The following is a 20,242-nucleotide window of genomic DNA, read 5'->3' on the forward strand; positions in this document are numbered from 1 at the left end:
TTCAGCTATTTGGTATCAAGCAACTACTGATTAAGCCAAAGGATTAACTTCCTCCTGGACATTTTTATAAAGAAGCTCAGATTTAACTTTCAAACACTTCTAATCAATTGCTCTTTTACCCAAGGAGAGGAAGTCAAACCCAAGAAACTTTCATCTGCTTCTCTTTCCTCAAAGTTCCTAAATGAAGCCAATGTCCCTGGCCTGGCAGGAAGTGACCTTCCTCATTCCCTGTGAACTGGAACCTAGTAAGCCAGGTACTAGGCCTGTTCTCCGTAGAGGATTTTGCAGGCATTAACTTCATAAAGAAAGGCAACCCTTGTCTCTTAATGGTGAGGTTCTCATAGCTGATTAAATGAGTACGCCTCTCTAATACGACACACCAACTACAGCACTTGCACAATCATTTTGTCTACTTAAATCCTGGTAAATAGGAGAACAGATTCTTACTGAACCTGAAAGCAAATATTTTGATGTGAAAAGTAATGAAGCCCAGTATTTGTTTCAGAATTCTGAGGAACCAGTGAGAATCAGATAGGATTTTTTTTTTAAATGTTTCATTTCAGTTACAAATCATAGTCTACTAAATTGAGGATCCAAATTGTGGTGCTGGAGAAGACTCTTGAGAGTCCCTTGGACAGCAAGGAGATCAAACCAGTCAATCCTAAAGGAAATCAACCCTGAATATTCATTGGAAGGAGTGATGCTAAAGCTGAAGCTCCAATACTTTGGCCACCCGATGTGAAGGGTCGACTCATTGGAAAAGACCCTGACGTTTTGAAAGATTGAGGAAAGTGGGGAAGGTGGTGACAAAAGATGAGATCGGTGGATGGTATCAAGGACTCAATAGACATGAGTTTGAGCAAACTGCGGGAGATAGTGAAGGACTAGGAAACCAGTGTGCTGCAGTTCATGGGGTTGCAAAGACTTGGACACAGCTTAGCAAGTGAGTAACAACAAATAGAGGGTTAGCAATAAAATAAATAAGAAAGAAAGGTGCTTCCTTATATACTAACCAGAAAATAGAACATTAAAACGATATCAATAATTTTTAAGGAAACAATCACAGTTAATTTTTTTCATCAGTTTGATATGTCATTCTTATTCTGCTAGATCTTAGGTCAGCCCTGTTTTAACAAAATTATTTCTTTTGATTAAAGAGACTCACTTTGCTGGGATTCTCAGAAAGCCATCTTAAAGATATCCCAGCTATCATCTTTAAGTCTATACCCACACTTTTTATTGAAATATCAATAGTTAGGGATATCAGGTAGAATCCTTTTCACAGGGCTCGGAGAGTATCCTATTTCGCTGAAAAACAAATTCTAGCTTGAAACCTGTAGCAGACCCTTCAGAAAAGCATCAGTGAAAAAGCAGAAACCACTTCTGATAAGGCTAAAGAGTAATAGTTAATCTATTGTTGTACCTAATAATAACAAAATGGAAGAAAACAAAATTCTCGACTTGGCTGCAAAGCACAGCTTTCTGATCGGGACCTAACCAATGAAACAGACAGGGATAGGGTACCGAGGGCCTCCAACTCAATTCTGCAGGGTGTACGATCTTTTGAACATTTATATTAATAATATGTTATCTACAAATCAATGACATGGAAGGCCAAGCTTCTCTCTTGATTTATAGCTCTCACCATCCGGCTCTTACAATTGTGTTGAGCTAATTAACAAATATTGAGCCTCCCAAACTAATAATTATTTTCATCTCTCTTTTTATAAGTGAAATGACAATGTCTTATAATTTCCAGAGCCTGGAAAATCAAAGATAGGGTGGAGAAATATCAAAGGCAATTTTAATTTCAAAAGATATTTGAGAACTTAACTTTTCCAAACTTAGGATCTGATTTTAGGAAAGCAAAATCAAAATGATTTTGAGGGGATATTTGGTCACTTGGTTACAGTAGAAGGATGGGTACCCGATAACAAATGGTTGTAGCTTAATGACCTGTTAAAATGACAGGATGGTATTTTAAAATACACATGGAAAAAGTAACACAATCATAAATAATTCTTTTAGAATTTATAAGCTTAAGTTATTTATCATTTTAATAATTAGGAAGGTAAGGCCAGCAGAAAAGTAAAAACTTTCTCTTGAGAATCATCATCTCTATGATATGGGCTGATTACACAGTATTCAAGTATGGCTCTACCATCCCTTAGTAAGAAAAGACCAAAATACTTCTCATTTTAACAAGAGGAAAATCTAATCTATTTTTAATCAAAATATTGTTTGACAGTAAAAGATTCATAAGCTTCTTAAAACATGATTTAATGAAAGAGCCTATCAAAACAGAGTCAGATTGAAGGGAAGTGCTGAGGCTAACCACACCTTTCCACGGCCTTATGTGTTAAAGTGATTATTTGCAAACTCCGCATAAACACAGGCAGAAGTGGCAGCTACCGCCTCTTCCCTTCTTACCTGTTCCTCCTCTCTTGAAAGATCTCTTTGGTGACATAGTGGATCTTTGGAAGGTAACTAAATTTCTCCAGAAGCCAGATAGCTCCAGGGTCCAGTTTTACAGTGGAGAAATTTCTCCAAGGTCGAGGGCTTCATAATCCCTGCAGATGTAAACATACAGCTCCAGAATTAGCCTAGGAGTTAATCTCATGATGTAACCCCTGTCTCTTGAGGAGATAAGTTATATTCTTCTTTCAGAATGGCACAGTTAAAGTGATTGCCTTCCTCAGTTCCCCGTGAACTTTGAATCTGCTCTGCTGTATAAATTGTGTGAAACTTTATAGTGCCTTGGTCATCTCTTAAGGGCTATGTACTCTGTTATACTTAACAATAAATCAGGTTTCTTTCTTTCTTTCCAAAGTGGTGTGGAGAGGTCTTTGTTGGCAGTATTTTATATACTTTCCTAACATTTTACACATTCAACTTTTGTTCTTCTCTCAGCTCTTGCATATTATGGATCAACTTGATATTTTATTCTAACACAAATTTGCTCTCTTTTCCCCTTAATAAACAAAACAAAACAAAACAAAAACCTTCATTACTTTACACATACAGCTGATGGCCTTTACCATCATTATTCCTTGAATAACCTTATGTACTAAGGATACTTAATATACTTATATTAATAATAATACAACTTTACTATTGTTACAGGAACATTAGATAAAAATTTAAAAGACAAAAACATAAAATAGCTTTTAAAAATAGGAAAAAGTTTTAAGGGAAGAAATACTTGTTAGACGTATGTATGTATCCTTGTGTGTATGTGTTAGTCGCTCAATCATGTTCGAGGTGAAGTGGGGAAGCAGTTAAAAGGATAACCAGGGCTCAGAGGAGAGAGTAATCATTTTTAAGAGATTGATTTTCCCTTTTAAACAACTATGAGTTTTCAAAAACTATTTCTTTAATACAGCAAGTGTTTAGATTGTAAATAAAGGACTAATAAATATAGTAATGTTTCAAAGATGAACAGTGGTTAATGCTTGTATCTGAGTAAGACTTTTAAGTGCCAGACTCCAGCAGTGCTATGCAGGGAATAGAAAGAGCTAGTGAGGAGGAGAGAACAAAGGTGAGCTCCCTGACACTGGCTAGGAGCAGCAGGCCAGGAGAATGGCATCAGTGGAGATGGACTGGTGTTGGGCCAATGAAGGACAGTCCCAGGGAGGGGAGACATCAGAAAAATCACAGCAGACATTACCCTCTTTTGCTCAGCAGATATAAAATAGAGAGCCCACTGTGTTGGGGGCTTTCATGATGATAAAAACAACTGAAATTCTGTGGCTAGAGATTTTTCAGCTGTACTATGTGTGAAACAGACAGCAGACTGTGGTTTAAAATGGGTTCAGTAATAACAATAGTGGGAGAAATAGAAAATAATATTTAGCATCTATTATTCAATAACTAGGTAGCCGGGATAGAAACTGAAGAGACCTATATCCCCTCATCCCTGCCTCTGAAGTACCTAGGGAAGAAAGACAGTGCTGGTCCTCATTGGAAGTGTGTGGGGCACTCACTCATGTCCTACTCTTTGTGACCCTATGGACTATAGCCCACCAGACTCCTCTGTCCACTCGGGAAGCCCTGATCTTCACTGGGGGCACACTCCAAAGGAGAACGATGGCTTGACCAAGGTGGGAGAGAAAAGGCATCCTTGGCTGCTTCTGAGATCCAGTATGAAGAACTGCCACACAACACAAAGAAGCAAAGTGACCTCTCAACCTTCCATGTCCACATAGAAAGACTAGAGCATCCATGCCACGGGTATAGGACGAAGGTTTTTGTTGGCAGTATTTTACAACAACTACAACAACTGCTTTTGTAGAACGAAGGTTCAGAGAAATTCTCTCTGCCTCTACATGTTGATCCACATCATGCTTGATATTTCAATAAAGCTAATGAATAATAATAACTGATATTTATTAAACACTGTATTCCAGGAATGGTGTTAAGAAATTTACTGAAATTTTTAATTTTCAATATAATTTTTTGAGGTGGGCACATGATCATTAATTTTAGAGTTATCAAGGCTCAGGCAATTTGTTCATGGACGACAGAGCCAAGTCAAAGTCAGAGTGAGAATCCAACTGTTGATATTAAATATGTTTAATTTTGAAGTCCATATATCATACATGGCATTTGCAATGTTTTGTTAAATGAACTTCCCAAAGTAACTCTAGTCATTATTTTTCCTCTATTTAAGATATTCCTAAGAAAGGAAGGTTGTAAGAGAGAGTGTTAAAGGTCCCATGTCTTCCCAACAATATTGCATAACACTAAATATCTGGGGACCTTTATGAGCATTTGGGGGGATGAAAGCACTGGCTATGGTGTTTCTATACCTGAGAATAGGTATTAACTTCACACAGAAGTGAAGATCATTTATGTAACTCTTCTCACAACTTGGGTGTTTCGTCAGCTATTTATTGACTGCCTGATTGACTCAGGTTTATGTGGCAGAGTTAAAAGTTATTAAGACAATAGCTAGAGCTACACATTCTCTTAATGAGGAAACAGGGTGTTTTTTAGAAGGGGACACCTTAATAATGTATTCAGGACAAAAGTTGGGTCATTAGAAAACCAAGAGGGAGACCTAAACACTGCTGTGTTATAAATAATCGGGATTTGGAAGTAAAGAGAAACAGAGAAGAAAATGACAGGAGCATTAAAAGAGTGAGAAGACACAAATAACATGGGATAAAGCTGAAGGATTTCCGAAAACCGGAAGACTCAGTTTTCGGTTACTTTGGTACGGGGGTCTGAACATCGGTCCCTGCACTTTTCTCTGAAACTTTCAGTCAAGTCTGCTGCCTCTCCTTTGTTGTGCTTGTGCATGTTCGTGCCCATGTGCAACTGTGTGTGTGTGTGTGTGTGTGTGTGTGTGTGTGCCCTCACAAAAGGCTAGGGTACTATAATGAGACGCTCTATAAAATGTATTATCTCAGTGGAAGCAAGAACTCGGCACCAGTGATGCTGAGAGGCTCAATAGTGGGGCAGAAGGAAAATCCATCGACCTCATCTTTGGAGTCAGGGTGGCTCCAGCTAAAAAAGTCACAAACAATTCACCCCAGAGCTGGTAGGCCAAACCAGAAAGCAACAATGTTGAATGTAAATTTATGAGTAAACGAAAAGATAGCTGGAAGGAATACAAGAGATTTTCATGAGAACAAAATTTATCTTGTAACCTCATCAGTATCTTTCAATATTTAACCAAAAAGTACATTAGTCATGAAGCTGAGCAGACTTCTGTGACTGCATGGATATACTGATAAAGGTCATTGGGCTATCAACAGCACAGCACAACAAAACTGTATGTTTTATATTCTACACAAGCATGTAAATACTTTTGATTTGTAGTTGGTTAGCAGTTTTTAAGAGAATAGAAAAGTAGGAGCAGTGATGAGGCCGTTTTGGCCCTGGTTTCACCGACATTTGACCTTATTCTAGGGTCACAACCTGGCCTGCTTCTACCAGTCTGAAACAGGTTGGAAAATTCTCTGAAAACTGGCAACACCCTGAAAAACTTCTCTCACTGGATAGAGTGGCAGTTCTATTAAAGGTATGGGCAGGACTATGTGGACAGCACACCTGTGTTGTTTGGAGAGCCATACACAACTCCAATAACACAATCTGGCACACAGTATGTGGCCACTCTTACTGTGTTCCCCAACCTTCAGAAATCACTGTGCTGAGTACTCTATAAAGTTGGCCACTTATCATCAAGCATCACTTGCTGGTTCCATTATCCAACACATCTCACATGAAGAAGGGTCTCATTTGCATTATACTGGACTTTTTGACAATATGAAGGTGACAAGAAGTTATTTGATTTGATCGGTGTAAAACCTAACAAATGCTGTATGTACTCTCAGGTTTTTCTATATTTAGGTCTAACTGTTTTCATTTATCTTTTTAAAAATGTTATTATAGTGATGTGTTTAATATTTCATGCTAGAGGAATCACATTTCATTATCTAGAATATAATTGTTCTTTACATCTGGTCCCATCACTTCATGGCAAATAGATGGGGAAACAGTGGAAACAGGGACAGACTTTGTTTTCTGGGGCTCCAAAATCACTGCAGATGGTGACTGCAGCCATGAAATTAAAAGACACTTGCTCCTTGGGAGAAAGTTATAACCAACCTAGACAGCATATTAAAAAGCAGAGGTATTACTTTGCCAACAAACGTCTGTCTAGTCAAAGCTATGGTTTTTCCAGTAGTCATGTTTGGATGTGAGAGTTGGACTATAAATAAAGCTGAGTGCTGAAGAATAGATGATTTTGAACTGTGTTGGAGAAGACTCTTGAGGGTCCCTTGGACTGCAAGGAGATCCAACCAGTCCATCCTAAAGGGAATCAGTCCCGAATATTCATCGGAAGGACTGATGCTAAAGATGAAAATCCAATACTTTGGCCACCTGAAGGGAAGAACTGACTCCTTGGAAAAGACCCTGATCCTGGGAAAGACTGAAGGCAGGAGGAGTAGGGGAAAACAGAGGATGAGATGGTTGGATGGCATCACCGACTCGATGGACATGAGTTTGTATAAACTCTGGGAGTTGGTGATGGCAGGGAGTCCTGGCGTGCTGCAGTCCATGGAGTTGCAAACAGTCAGACACGACTGAGCAACCGAACTGAACTGACTGATTACATTGTATGTGTTTTATTACTGTTCTGGTGGATGCCTTGAATTATGTAAATAGCTCTAAGAATATATTTAACTGGGAACCATCCATACTTCTTTTTATTCATCATATAAACATCATAATTATGACTTAACAGCAGACTTTGATGTCTTTGCTTTTAATTATTACTGACTTTCTGAAAGTGATTCTCTTTGCCCCTCCTGTTTTTCCCTCTTCCTCTTCTTTATCTCCTCTTTCATGAGGGATAACAATTGAAAGCAGATAACTGTTGGGTTTTTATAATGCAGCCACTACAACGCAGAAACAGAGTCCCATTGTTCTTCTCATTTTAAAACTATAGGTATTTTCAGGTCTAATTATCCAAGTCTTTATTTAGAAAGTCGATGACTTATTTGAAGTGGTAATAGTTTTTTCATCTACTTTCTTTTCTATCAACATGAAGCAGAGGGTGACTGAGACATCCTCTGATGGGTGTTTCCTTGCAGATGTGATCTCATTTCCCAATGACACATAGGACCTGGTACTCATGTTGTGCAGCCCTTACCAACCCAGTGAATCAGAACCTGGGGGTAACCTCTATGCCTTATTTTTAAAATACCACTTGTTCAAAGACTGGAAAATTTCTACTGAGTAAGGTTATCATTTCAGAACCAAAAGTAGCCTGATGTAGTTAGAAATTTTGTGAGCAGAGGATGTGCGTCTTCACTGGTTCTCGGTAATATCCTTCCTGCAGTATGCCAGGGTATATTAAGCCACTGACTCTTGGGAGGGAAAAATGTCTAATTTGTTGCATTTTCCAGTTTCCTTGAGGGCAAAGCTTCCCTGATACCTCAGTTGGTAAAGAATCTGCCTGCAACATAGGAGACCCCAGTTCGATTCCTAGGTTGGGAAGATCCGCTGGAGAAGGGATAGGCTACCCATTCCAATGTTCTTGGGCTTCCCTTGTGGCTCAGCTGGTAAAGAATCTGCTTGCAATGTGGGAGACCTAGGTTTGATCCCTGGGTTGGGAAGATCCCCTGGGGAAGGGAAAGGCTACCCAACCCAGTATTCTGGCCTGGAGAATTCCATGGACTATAAAGTCCATGGGGTGGCGAAGAGTTGGACATGACTGAGTGACTCACTTTCTTTCTTTCACTTTTTCTTTCAGGGTAAAGACTGTTGACATAGCTGATGTTAATGAACATGGAACTGGGATCAATGTGCTGTAACACACCATCATATTCACTCCACATAGACAGCATAAGTATGCTGCTGCTGCTAAGTCACTTCAGTCATGTCCGACTCTGTGCGACCCCATAGATGGCAGTCCACCAGGCTCCTCTGTCCCTGGGATTCTCCAGGCAAGAATACTGGAGTGGGTTGCCATTTCCTTCTCCCAGCATAAGTATAAATAACCTCAAAAACATAGATACTGGTAAAATGTAGTAAAACAATTAGAAAGGGACAAGCTTTTAGAACTGATTGCCCTTATCCTTAATATAACTTATATAATTGTAGGTTTATATCATTCAACTTTTAATTATGAATCTGCCTTTAATGTGGGAGACCCAGGTTTGATCCCTGGGTCAGAAAGACTCCCCTGGAGATGGGAATGGTACCCCACTCCAATATTCTTGTCCTGGAGAATTTCATGCACAGAGAATCCTGGCAGGCTACAGTCCATGGGGTCAAAAAGAGTCAGACACGACTGAATGACTAACATTTTCACACTTTAAATGCTGACTCAAAAATTCTTGCAAAGTTAACAGTTGGTCCTTGCAAGTTGGTGCCAGCCAGCTTCAGCTCACCACTGGTTTTTTTCCCTCTCTCTCAGTTTTTTCCCTTCCATCTCAACACTCAGCGGCTGAGGATGGGAGGAGAATCAGCAAATAAATATTTATTGGGCATGTAATGTTTGAGGCACTGTGCTTAGTTATTTAGAGATCTTAACAAAAACAGAATATGCTTCATTGTGCATTTACTATAGACCAGGTTCAACACTAGGCATTTTTCACATATTACTTCATTCCATACTTCAAACATCTATGAAGTGGGTGTTAATATGCACCTCACTAAGAAGGCATCTACGGCTTGTCGAGGGAAGAAACTTCACTAGGGCTATACCATCTAGTAAGTGTGAGTTAATCTAACAAATCAGGATTAATATTCAGGTGGGTTAGACTTCACGTTCTCATCATGTTATTTAGTCTCGTAGTGAATTTGCGAGGCTGATTTTTACCCTGTGTCCCACAGGTGAGGAATGTTTTCAAGAGCGCAAGAAAGACCGTCCCCTTCAAAGCCCACCATTCGTCCACCACGGTGTGTTCTCTACCTCGGCCTCAACATGCTCCTTTTGTTGACAATTAAGTTATTTGATTAACTGAATTAGATTTAAGTTTCAGAATTAAGGAGTTACCTTCCCAACAAAAACATTCATATATTAAAACAAGTCAAAGGGAGGGAATAACAGTCAAGACAGAACAACAGATCTATAACCATAAATGTCAAGCAACAGCTACGAGCTAGGAGAGATCAGATTTTCAATAGCCTAGGTGTCCTAATACTTTTTCAACAATGTTCTTTATTCCTCCCATCAGAGAAAGAGGTCACCACTCAATATTGAAACGAACCATTTATCACTGCATAATCTAGTCATGCTGTAAAGTCACAGCATGACTATTTGAAAGTTCTAGCTTTTCTGAGCAAAACCAGAGGTTGATGTTATATCTGCTTGGCTTCCTTCTTTCCTCCTGAAGACTGGCTCCTCAACATGATGGAGAGGATGGCTCTTAGAAGCCCCCAGCTTCATACCCTCCTGGTACATGATTTAAGGGGCAAGAATACTCCTACTTCTGGAAATAAGGAACTAAGTAGTCAGTCTCGCTGACTGGTTTAAATAGTATGCCCTTTGCTGAACAGACCTGAGAATCCAGAGGAATAAAACAGGTGAGCCCTGAGTCACTGCCCTACCTCTGTGGCAGGGACTGAGAAACAGTGACTAGGAATGGGTAGGCAAGAGTGGGCAAAGTAACCTTCCACTAAAAAATGGTAATGGGAAGACTTTCTGAACAGTCCCGAATGATAACTGTCATGGTCCATTATAATAAATTGTAATCTTTTAATGCCTTCAGTATTTCTCATGCCTAGTAGCCTAATTAGTGGTCTAGTCTTATTTAATATTGTCAAGACCTTAACCTCAACAACTATCAAATATTATTTGATACTGTTGAGACTTTAATCATAGAGAGAATAAAAGTATTAAAAATAGCATATTTCCTAGGATGACCTCTCTATTATTACATAATTTCCCCTGGGTTTCTATAATTTGAAGTTGCCATTAGTGGATTCCTTAATACGCTGACAAACAGACAGATATACTTGGCAGAATTCCCCTGCTAAACTCTATTTAATGTCTGAGCATAGTATTTTACAATTACATGTCCACACATGGAAGGGATATTCTGAAAAGGAGAGAGTGGCATTCAGCTTTTGGACTGAGCCTTGAAATAATCCAAGCACTTTCCACCATGGTGCCACTCACAGATCCTCTGGATAAAGACTAGGTTAAAGTGGAGACTAGAAGAAAGAACCCTTTTTCCTAAAGATCCATCAATGCCAAAGAATGAGACAAATGTCTCCTCGAAATGAAAGTAGGACCAGAAAGAAAATAAGTATGTTCAAACTTACATTTGCCACATAGTAAAATGTAAAAGGGCTTTCCTGGTGGCTGAGTGGTTAAAAAAAAAAAAAGTAAAAAAATCTGCCTACAGTATAGGAGATGCAGTTTCAATCCAGTGGGTCGGGAAGATCCCCTGGAGAAGGAAATGGCAGCTTACTCTCGTATTCTTGCCTGGGAAATCCCATGGACAGAGGTGCCTGGCAGACTATAGTCCATGGGTCACAAAAGATTCAGGCATGACTTAGCGACTAAAAAACAACATCATGATATAAAATATAGTATGTATGTTACTTCACTGGTGTAAAAATAAAATGCATGAACTCATTTCAGTTCTTCAACTAAGAGGTATAACCACGTCTTGCTCAATAGCTTTCTTACTTATATAGTAAATTCGAGCTTTTTGATCATCATGTAGGTAGACAGTATGGCAGACAAAGGAAGGGAAGCAGAGGACAAGAGAATGGTCCTTCACAGTAAATAGGGTAAGCTCTGGGACCTGTCTGACCTTGGCTTCTATTGTCAGCATGTTATAGCTCTTCATTTTACAGACTTCTCAGAGATTAAAGATGGCAGAAATGGTGTGATTTACACTTAGCTCATAGAACCTAAAAAAGCTTTGTCCTCAATTTCCATCTGTTCCATTGTTATTTACCCCCCTCTTTTTGATTCTGAACTTGGAAGAAAAAGGTAAACTTGGGCTGTATACATAGCACCTGTAGAGAGTCACACCTTTTAGAGGCACTGGTCACCATCTCCAGGCATAGAGACCAGATATGACCATACCCATCAGGAAAAACACCATAGTACACTGGAGTCAGGATCTCCATTTTTGGTTTGGCCAATTATATGCACATGCAGGAGACGTTGAAGAGGAGAGTGAGGAAGAGACTGCATTCCTGAGGTTCCTGTACTCTTTGCTTTGACACAATTATGGAAGAGTTCAGATTTTTTACAGTACTAGTGAATGTCCAAGTGATTAGTATCTAGTTTCATGAATGTCAAGAGGAGAATAGAGTATTAGCATCTATTTTTTTGTCTCAGGAAAGCTCCTTGAAGACTAGGAGATAATTAAGGGGAGATGACACAGTCTAGTGAAGTCTACTTTCCATTTGAAAGCTCTCAAGGATAGTCTCCCTTACCCTCAAAACAATACATTTTCATACACACCTATACACATACATATACCACACTGATAGGGTAGGGTAGATACAGAGACAGAGATCCCTTGTTTGTCCCAGAAAGGAGAAGCTCTTTCCAAATTCTTTACTCACATAATTTACACTCAATACAAGCTCATTGATTGGAAGCTTTCTCAGAAACTGCAACTGTGGCCAAAGGCTAAAACTGTAGACCACATGTTCCCATTCTATGAAAGAATTTTTTTTTGCATAATTAAAATGGAATAAGGAATTTGAAAATCTAAAAAAAAAAAACTCATTCACAATTATTGGGCTTTCTCAAGTTTTGCTTTCACAGACAAAATCCTGGATATGTAAGTTAGACTGAAATTAGATGAGATTCTGAGATCTCAATTTGGGTGGCCAACTCTTTGAGAGATATGTGTACATCTGTGTGGAATGTGTGAAAGGGGCTGGGTGGGCCTATAGCGATTGATTTGATGGATGGGGCAAGTCAATCATTCCTTACGGATTCCTTGGTGCTGTTTGAATTGAACCAGACTTCCTTGACTCACAGTGATGTTTTCAAGAGAGCTGTCATTTTGGTGACAGGTTTCAATATTTCTTTTTTGTGTGGTGAAATTTTGCATGTTTATTAGGCACCAAAGTCTTCTCCAGGTTTGTCTCAGGGAATTAGGATAAACAAACTGGAAATATTTGAAGAAAAAAAATTAGAAAAAAAGTACTAAAATAAATGGATTTCACATAGTACAATGCAGTGTTAAAGAGGTTTTAATGGTACCCTTGAGAATGATTTTTGTGCTGAGCAAAAAAACATCCAGAGGTTTACTTTTGTTTAAAAAATAAATACTTACTAAAGTTTTAGATTAAAAAAAATAGTTTTTTCTTAAGCTTTTAAGTTTAGCCAAATGTTATTACTCTATGTCTAGCAAATTTAATAAAGAACACTTTGAAAGGGTTCCCACTGAAAAACTTAGTTCAAAAATTTTAACTGCATTTTATATTTCATTTCCTTTTCAGGCACTTTGTTCTCTGAAATAAATAAAATTCTCTTGAATATTAAATTTTTTATAAATCTAACTAAATTGAAAACATTGTGGAACTTGGTATTTTTTTAAGTTTCCAAACAGTATGTAAAATAAGATTTCCTCTTAAGATCACAAATCTTAATTAATAACTCAATTATGGATTTTAATTTTAATTTTCAAGGCTGTTGCTATAATGAGCCAAAATTCTGTTAAAAGTAATCAAGAGTTATTTACTCATTGTTTTAACACAAAGATATTTACAATGTAGCGTGGATTCTCCTAAACACTTTGATACAGAGACTTAAATCTTCACTTGGTTGTGAGACAATTCCACGGAAGTCAATTAACATCCATGTTAACAAGGATTATTTGCACCAATGATTTTAGCCAACATCTGGGAACATCAGGACAGCTGTTCTCCATGATCACTGAGGGAACTATGTAAAGTTAGGAATTGTCTTCTTAGCAGTATTAGAGGGTATTAACAACCAGAGAGCTTGGCTAGAACACCATGTAGAAAGGGGCTGGGTGGGCCTATAGCAATAGGCTATACTACCAGCCCTAATCTCTTTGAAAAGGGTATAAATGGGACTGCTACACAGTCTATCACCATTGAGGTTATAAACATCAACTAATTCTGATATCAACTAAACATCAATTCAGATTACTATATGATTTTTTTTGGCTTGGATTACATGTAAATGGCTAATAGTGAAGACTTCTGAGCTTGGTGTAATTCTGAATTCTCATAAATTAGTTTCCTTAGTGTAGCTTAGTCTTACATGGACAATATTCTCTGCTATCATAAACCTATCCTAATATCTTTCTGGTTTTCTCTTTGGTCTTCCGATAAGTCATTTTTATCACTTAGTGACATAATTTCTGTGTGTGTGTGTGTATGTTATATATACATATATGTATGTGTATATATATTGTGTATGCATACATATGGGCATCCCTAGTGGCTCAGATGGTATAGAACATGCCTGCAATGCAAGAGACCTGGGTTTGACCCCTAGGTCGGGAAGATCCCCTAGAGAAGGGAATGGCTACCCACTCCAGTATTCTTGACTGGAGAATTCCAAGGACAGTATACATGTGTGTGTGTTTGTGTGTGTGTGTGTGTGTGTGTGTGTGTGTGTGTGTTTCTGTGCTGTAGATCTAAAATTAACACAAAATTGTAAATCAACCATACTTCAATTAAAAAAAATTAAAAACAAGCCTCTTATGAGAGGCTAAAGTCTAACCGGAAGGACACTGAACAGTGTTTGAGTCACTGAGTGAACTCATAAGAGTCCCTAATCTTTCTGACCTGTTTACCTGGGAATCACCCTACCTGCTTCATGGGAATGTTATGAGGATCAGAAGATAGAATGGATGTGAATAGACTTGTGAGTGGAGTGCCACACTAACATGTACTCTGTTACTACCAGTGGTGAACTTGGGTATTCTGCATCTCTACTGATGACTTCCCATAGCATTGGTCCCAGTACTCTGAATCAGCCTGGAGAAATGTAGTTAGGCCTCTAGATTGTGATATCAGAAAGATAAATACCGAATCAGCATGGATTACTAGTCTGTACTTCTTATTTCACTGGTATTTCCAAAAGGTCAATAATAGAGAATTCTGGTACATACATAAGCACATCTGCAGTTCATATTTGTGTTCCCTGGAATAAAAGAGAGGCAATTCACTTAGTGTTCTTAAGTGAATGTTGTGAACAAGTGTCTGAACTAACATCCTGTTTTAATAAAGAAAAGCTCATTTATGCTTATTTTCTATGCTGATCTCTGATTCAGATCAAGGTTTCAGAGACAAGATCAAAATGCTAACTAAAATCTAAAGTAAAGCCACGAGGAACCTTTAGTTTCTGGGAACAATTTTAAAAAATGACTATCTTGGACTAAAGAACATTTAAGTACTAAAAGATAAGAATGAAAAATGGTAACTATGATGGAGAGTTTTCAAAGCAAATTTGAAAGGGGCACCAAAGCAGCTGTGTTGAGTGGAAGAAGTCCATGGACAAAAATTTGGATGTACAGCTTGACAGTATGATACATCATGAGAATATAAATACAGAATCTGTAACTTTACAAAGTTATGTTTGGGTTGGGTTTTATTTATTCAATTACAGCATCACTTAAACATTCCCCTAGCAAATCATATTGCCTGAAATAAAATAAAATCACAGTTAAAAACCTGATGATTCATCTTTCTCATGAAGAGGAGATTTTTGGGCTTTGAATCTATCCTCTCATACTGCTATGTCAACACAATCCATAGTCTGAAATGAGTTTAAAGAGATGGTAATAAGATGCCTAAATTTTAATTTCCAGGTTTAATACTAAGGTTTAGGAAAATGAACTTGATTTTTACCCAAACAATACATTATATTTTCAAAAAGAAAATAATCATCCTTTGAATTGACAGATGAAAATCAGCAGGCAAATCAGAATTTTAAATTATGAATATGCAAGTACTGAGAAATTTTATGCAACTTATGCTATTGGCTTCTCAGGACTATAGCAGAAAATCAAGCATCAAGATGCTGACTATAAATTTCAATGCATTATTTAAAAATAATACAACAGGAGGCAAAAATGATTCGCCCCTTTCTTTAGGCATTATTCAGGACTTCGAGTACTATGTGTTTGTCTATTTGGGAGTCTCAGAAACTTACAAGTTCACATAAAAACAAATTAAGGGTCCAAGAAAAAAAGTAAAAACATAAGAATGAGAAAACAAGCCTTTTAAGTAAACATTTAAGAAATTATAATTGTTTATCTTGGCTATAAAAGAACTGTCTTCATTTATTCAAATGAAGAAAAAGTGACTAAAGTGTTCCATTTCCTCCAGGCCTGAAAAAAGGAAATAGGGAAGAAAGGGAGCTTAGCTACGAGGAAGGACTATCTGCCTATAAGTGTTCTTAAATACCAACTAAGATTACTGCCATGGGAAGGCGTGGGCTAGTTTTACCAAGGACCTTTACTTTCAGGAAGGAAACTATCTATCAGGGAGTTTATCACATAAAGCCAGGCCATATTTTTCCTGAAATCTTTTTCCAATTGAATGTATCCTTGACAGAAATATTGCTGTTTCACAGGAAAATGTTCCAAATTGTGTTTCTCCCACTCCAGTACACCACCCGCAAGGAGCTGCTTTATAGTTAAATAGTCTGTGTATCAGAGTATGATTTAAGTTTCATTAGTCGTTAATAGTCTTAAATGGTCCCCTCTCTTAGGGATGAATAGTCAAAGGGAAAAAAAAAAAAAGCTACTAGGAATGAGTCAGAAACAAACTGTTCTCCTTGGAAGAATGTTCAGTAAATTTAATCATTTCTAATGCATATAGTGATGCTTTGATTTCCAATTCTAGAACTCAGTTGTTAGTAGGAGACAGTCTTGTCTCCTGAATAAACCTTACCAAAGTAGACATTTTCAGAGTACACTGGGTAAGCTCGAGAGGAGAAAGGCAGGCAGCATAATTCAGTCATCAAGGTCACAGCCTGTTCTTTGAGATTACGAATGCCAGCTTGGCATGACAGTGCACTCCGCCCACTCCTGCTATGCAGCCTCCCTGTCAACGCTGAACATATGGGCTTTCAGCAGAGGCTGCCTGCTCCAACCCCAACACTTCCTATTTCTCCAAAGAACATCATGTTCTTAGAGAAACAAAGAAGGTTGTTCTTAAATTCTAGGACCCCAAATCATGTAGGCTATGTTTACAAGCCTGACCCCAGAACCCTTCCAGAATGAATCCAGATCTAAGTGTCCAGTTGGCAGGAGTCTATTTTTTTATGGAGGTGTAATCATCAGCTACCCAGTATATCAGTCTCTCCAAATGCGTCACTCATCCCATGGATCATATATAATTGGATTGGCCAAGTGTCATAGTCAGAAAGATTTTAGAAGTCTTCTATTGTTGCATGTGTGTTTGTGCATGTGGACACTAAGAATTCAGACAGCTATAAATGAATTATAGAGCTGCATGGCCTGGAGCTGATAGGAGCTTTGTTTGAATTAGGACTCATATACTTAGTGAGAGATAAAGATTTATCTCTAAGAAGTGGAGCAATAAAGGTCAACCTTTCTCTCCAGAGAGAATACTGGAGGGAATGGATGTACACTCTGGTTGTAGAGAATCGACCACAAGCTTTGTCCAACACTTACTGGAATTGGAGAAGGGAGGAAAGAAGGTAGGGATGGTTAAGAGAATTAACAAAGAAAAATGATTTTGAGAACAGTAAGATGTTCTGTCAGTGAAATGATACTTATATCCTAGACTCTCAACAGAATGGTGACATTTATGAACTAAAAAAAAGCCTAACACACAGAAACCTAGACAGCACATTAAAAAGCAGAGACATTACTTTGCCAACAAAGGTCCATGTAGTCAAGGTTATGGTTTTTCCAGTAGTCATGTTTGGATGTGAGAGTTGGACTATAAAGAAAGCTGAGTACTGAAGAATTGATGCTTTTAAACTGTGGTGTTGGAGAAGACTCTTGAGAGTCCCTTGGACTGCAAGGAGATCCAACCAGTCCATCCTCAAGGAAATCAGTCCTGAATATTCATTGGAAGGACTGATGCTGAAGTTGAAACTCCAGTACTTTGGCCACCTGATGTGAAGAGCTGACTCATTGGAAAAGACCCTGATGCTGGGAAAGATTGAAGGCAGGAGGAGAAGGGAACAGTAGAGGATGAGATGGTTGGATGGCATCACCAACTCAATGGACATGAGTTTGAGTAAGCTCCAGGAGTTGGGAATGGACAGGGAGGCTTGGTGGGCTGCAGTCCATAGGGTCGCAAAGAGTCGGATGTGACTGAGTGACTCAACTGAACTGAACAGACAGAAAGAGAGCTGTATTTCTAAGGGTGAGATAAAATCTAAGGATAGGTGAGGTGTTATGAAAGACCTCTCACTGGTAATAGATTATAGCTTCAGTCAAGTGATTCCTGGAGAGAAGCTGAAGAGCCTCGCCTTAGCATTACAGGAGCCAGTAATATAGGGACTGGGATTGATCAGGTCATAACTTGGACATGCAATATACATGATGGCCTTGATGAGCCAGCAATGCCATTTCAGAGTGCACATATCACACCCCTGGGGTTTCTTGCTCTTCACAGAAAAACTAACTTGTTATGAAAATTTTCAAATTTATATAATATTTTAGTAAATTATATATTCCATTCCTGTACCAGTCACAAAGCTTCAAAAATTTTCCATTCATGGCTTAACTTGTTGTATCTATAGCTTCCATCCTTCAACCTACCCTGGATTTTGAAGCAAATGCCAAGCATGTTATCCTTTCATCTATAAATATTTCAGTATATATCTCTAAAAAAATAAAGGTTCTTTTTAAATTTAAAAATATTAATATTTAACATCATTTTAAAATATTAACAATAATTGAAAGGGAATTTTGAGGTAAGTGAAATAAAGCTTCCTCTAATTCCTGGAAAGGACTAAGGCATACAATTGAATATAAGCATTAGTAGAACTTCCTTGTAGCTCAGACAGTAAAAAATTTGCCTGCAACACAGGAGACCTGGGTTCGATCCCTGGGTTGGGAAGATCCTCTGGAGAAGGGAATGGCAATTCAATCCAGTATTCTTGCATGGAGATCCCATGGATAGAGGACCCTGGCAGGCTACAGTCTGTGGGGTCACAAAGGGTCAGACAAGACTAACACTACTATTAGTATGACCTTTAACCCTAGGTTAGTGGAACCTGGGAGTGAGACTGTAGGAAGACTTAGTAAGAGAACTTGAATATTAGATTTAGATACTCTGTTCTGAAAATGCATTAGCAGTAATGGAATGAATTTATCTTCAAGAAGAAACAGCATCCCTTGGCTTTCCAAATGTAAAGAGAAACCAATTTATGTTTTTCCTTTAGTATATATCTTTTTCTATTGTCCCAGTGAGACATAGAGACTGATAGATAAACAAAGACTCTGTTGCTATTACCTATAAAATAATGATAGGTATAATCAGTAATTATGTTTTGGCATATCAATGCAGCCCTCTGTAATAAGCTGTGTATGAAATACTACAAAAAGTGGCCCCACAAGATCACTTAGCTGTGTTCACATTATAGGACCTGTCTTATTTGGTAGATCTGCAGTTCTAGAGTTTTTGTTGTTTCTTAGTTTCCAAGTCATGTCTGACTCTTTTGTGACCCCACGGACTGTAGCCCACCAGGCTTCTCTGTCCATGGGATTCTCAGGCAAGAATACACGAGTGGGTTGCCATTTCCTTCTCTAGGGATCTTCCTAATCCAGGGATCGAATCCATGTCTCCTACATTGGCAGGATGATTCTTTACCACTGGGCCACCTGGGAAGCCCACAGTTCTATTAGGCAAATGTAATAAACTTCAGACCCATGAAAAGTCAACCCAGTAGTATTAGCTGACTTGGGTCTCCATAACAAAATGCCAGAGGCTGGATGACTTACACACAAGCATTATTTTTCTCACCACTTCTGGAGGTTGGAAGTCCAAGATCAAGGGGTTGGCAGGGCTGGCTTCTGATGAGACCACACTCCGTGACTTGTAGATGGCCCCCTTCTTGCCCTCACAAGGCCCTTTCTCTTTAGATATGCATTCTTGATGTTTCTTCCTCTTCTAATTAGGGACATCATTCCTAAGGGGTTAAGGCCCCCTCCTTATGACCTTATTTAACTCTAATTACCTCCTCAAGCCTTATCTCTAAATGCAGTCAGATTGGGAGACAAGGCTTCCACATATGAATCTTGGAGAGATACAATTCAGTCCATAACACCAGGGAATTCTAAATAATCTGTTTATTATCCCTGTAAAATGATAGTCAATCATTCACTTAAAACATGAGGACTGATGCATTTTCCTCTTGTGGTTTCAGTCTCTAACTATATATGTAAATGGTTTCCTTTAAAGTTTTGAGGTTAGGGACTTCCCTGGTGGCACAGTAGTGAAGAATCTACATGTCAGTGCAGGAAAATGGGTTCAATCCCTGATCCGGGAAGACTTCACATGCTGTCAAGCAACTAACCCCATACACCACAACTATTGAGCCTGTGCTCTAGAACTCAGGAGCCATAACCACTGAAGCCCACGTGCCCTAGAGCCCATGCTAAACAACAAGAGAAGCCATCACAGTGAGAAGCCTGCATGCGGCAACCAGAGAGTAAACCCCGCTCTCGGCAACTAGAGAAAAGCCAGTGCAGCATCCAAGACCCAGCACAACCAAAAATAAATGAATAAATAATAAATAAATTGTTAAAAGGCTTTGAGGTTAACTTATGGATTTAGTTATACACAA

General features: G+C 38.5%; 1 long non-coding RNA gene across 1 annotated transcript in view; it reads right to left on the reverse strand.

Annotated features, from left to right (window-relative positions):
* Positions 1–2,436: 2,436 nt before the first annotated feature.
* LOC122454612 overlaps positions 2,437–20,242 on the reverse strand; it is a 255,540-nt gene continuing 237,734 nt past the window's right edge. The window contains exon 4 of the long non-coding RNA XR_006273450.1: positions 2,437–2,570. This is a non-coding gene — a long non-coding RNA (uncharacterized LOC122454612). The remainder of the gene's footprint in view (positions 2,571–20,242) is intronic.

The sequence above is a fragment of the Cervus canadensis genome, chromosome 16, assembly GCF_019320065.1.
Source record: "Cervus canadensis isolate Bull #8, Minnesota chromosome 16, ASM1932006v1, whole genome shotgun sequence".
NCBI classification, from domain to species: Eukaryota; Metazoa; Chordata; class Mammalia; order Artiodactyla; family Cervidae; genus Cervus; species Cervus canadensis.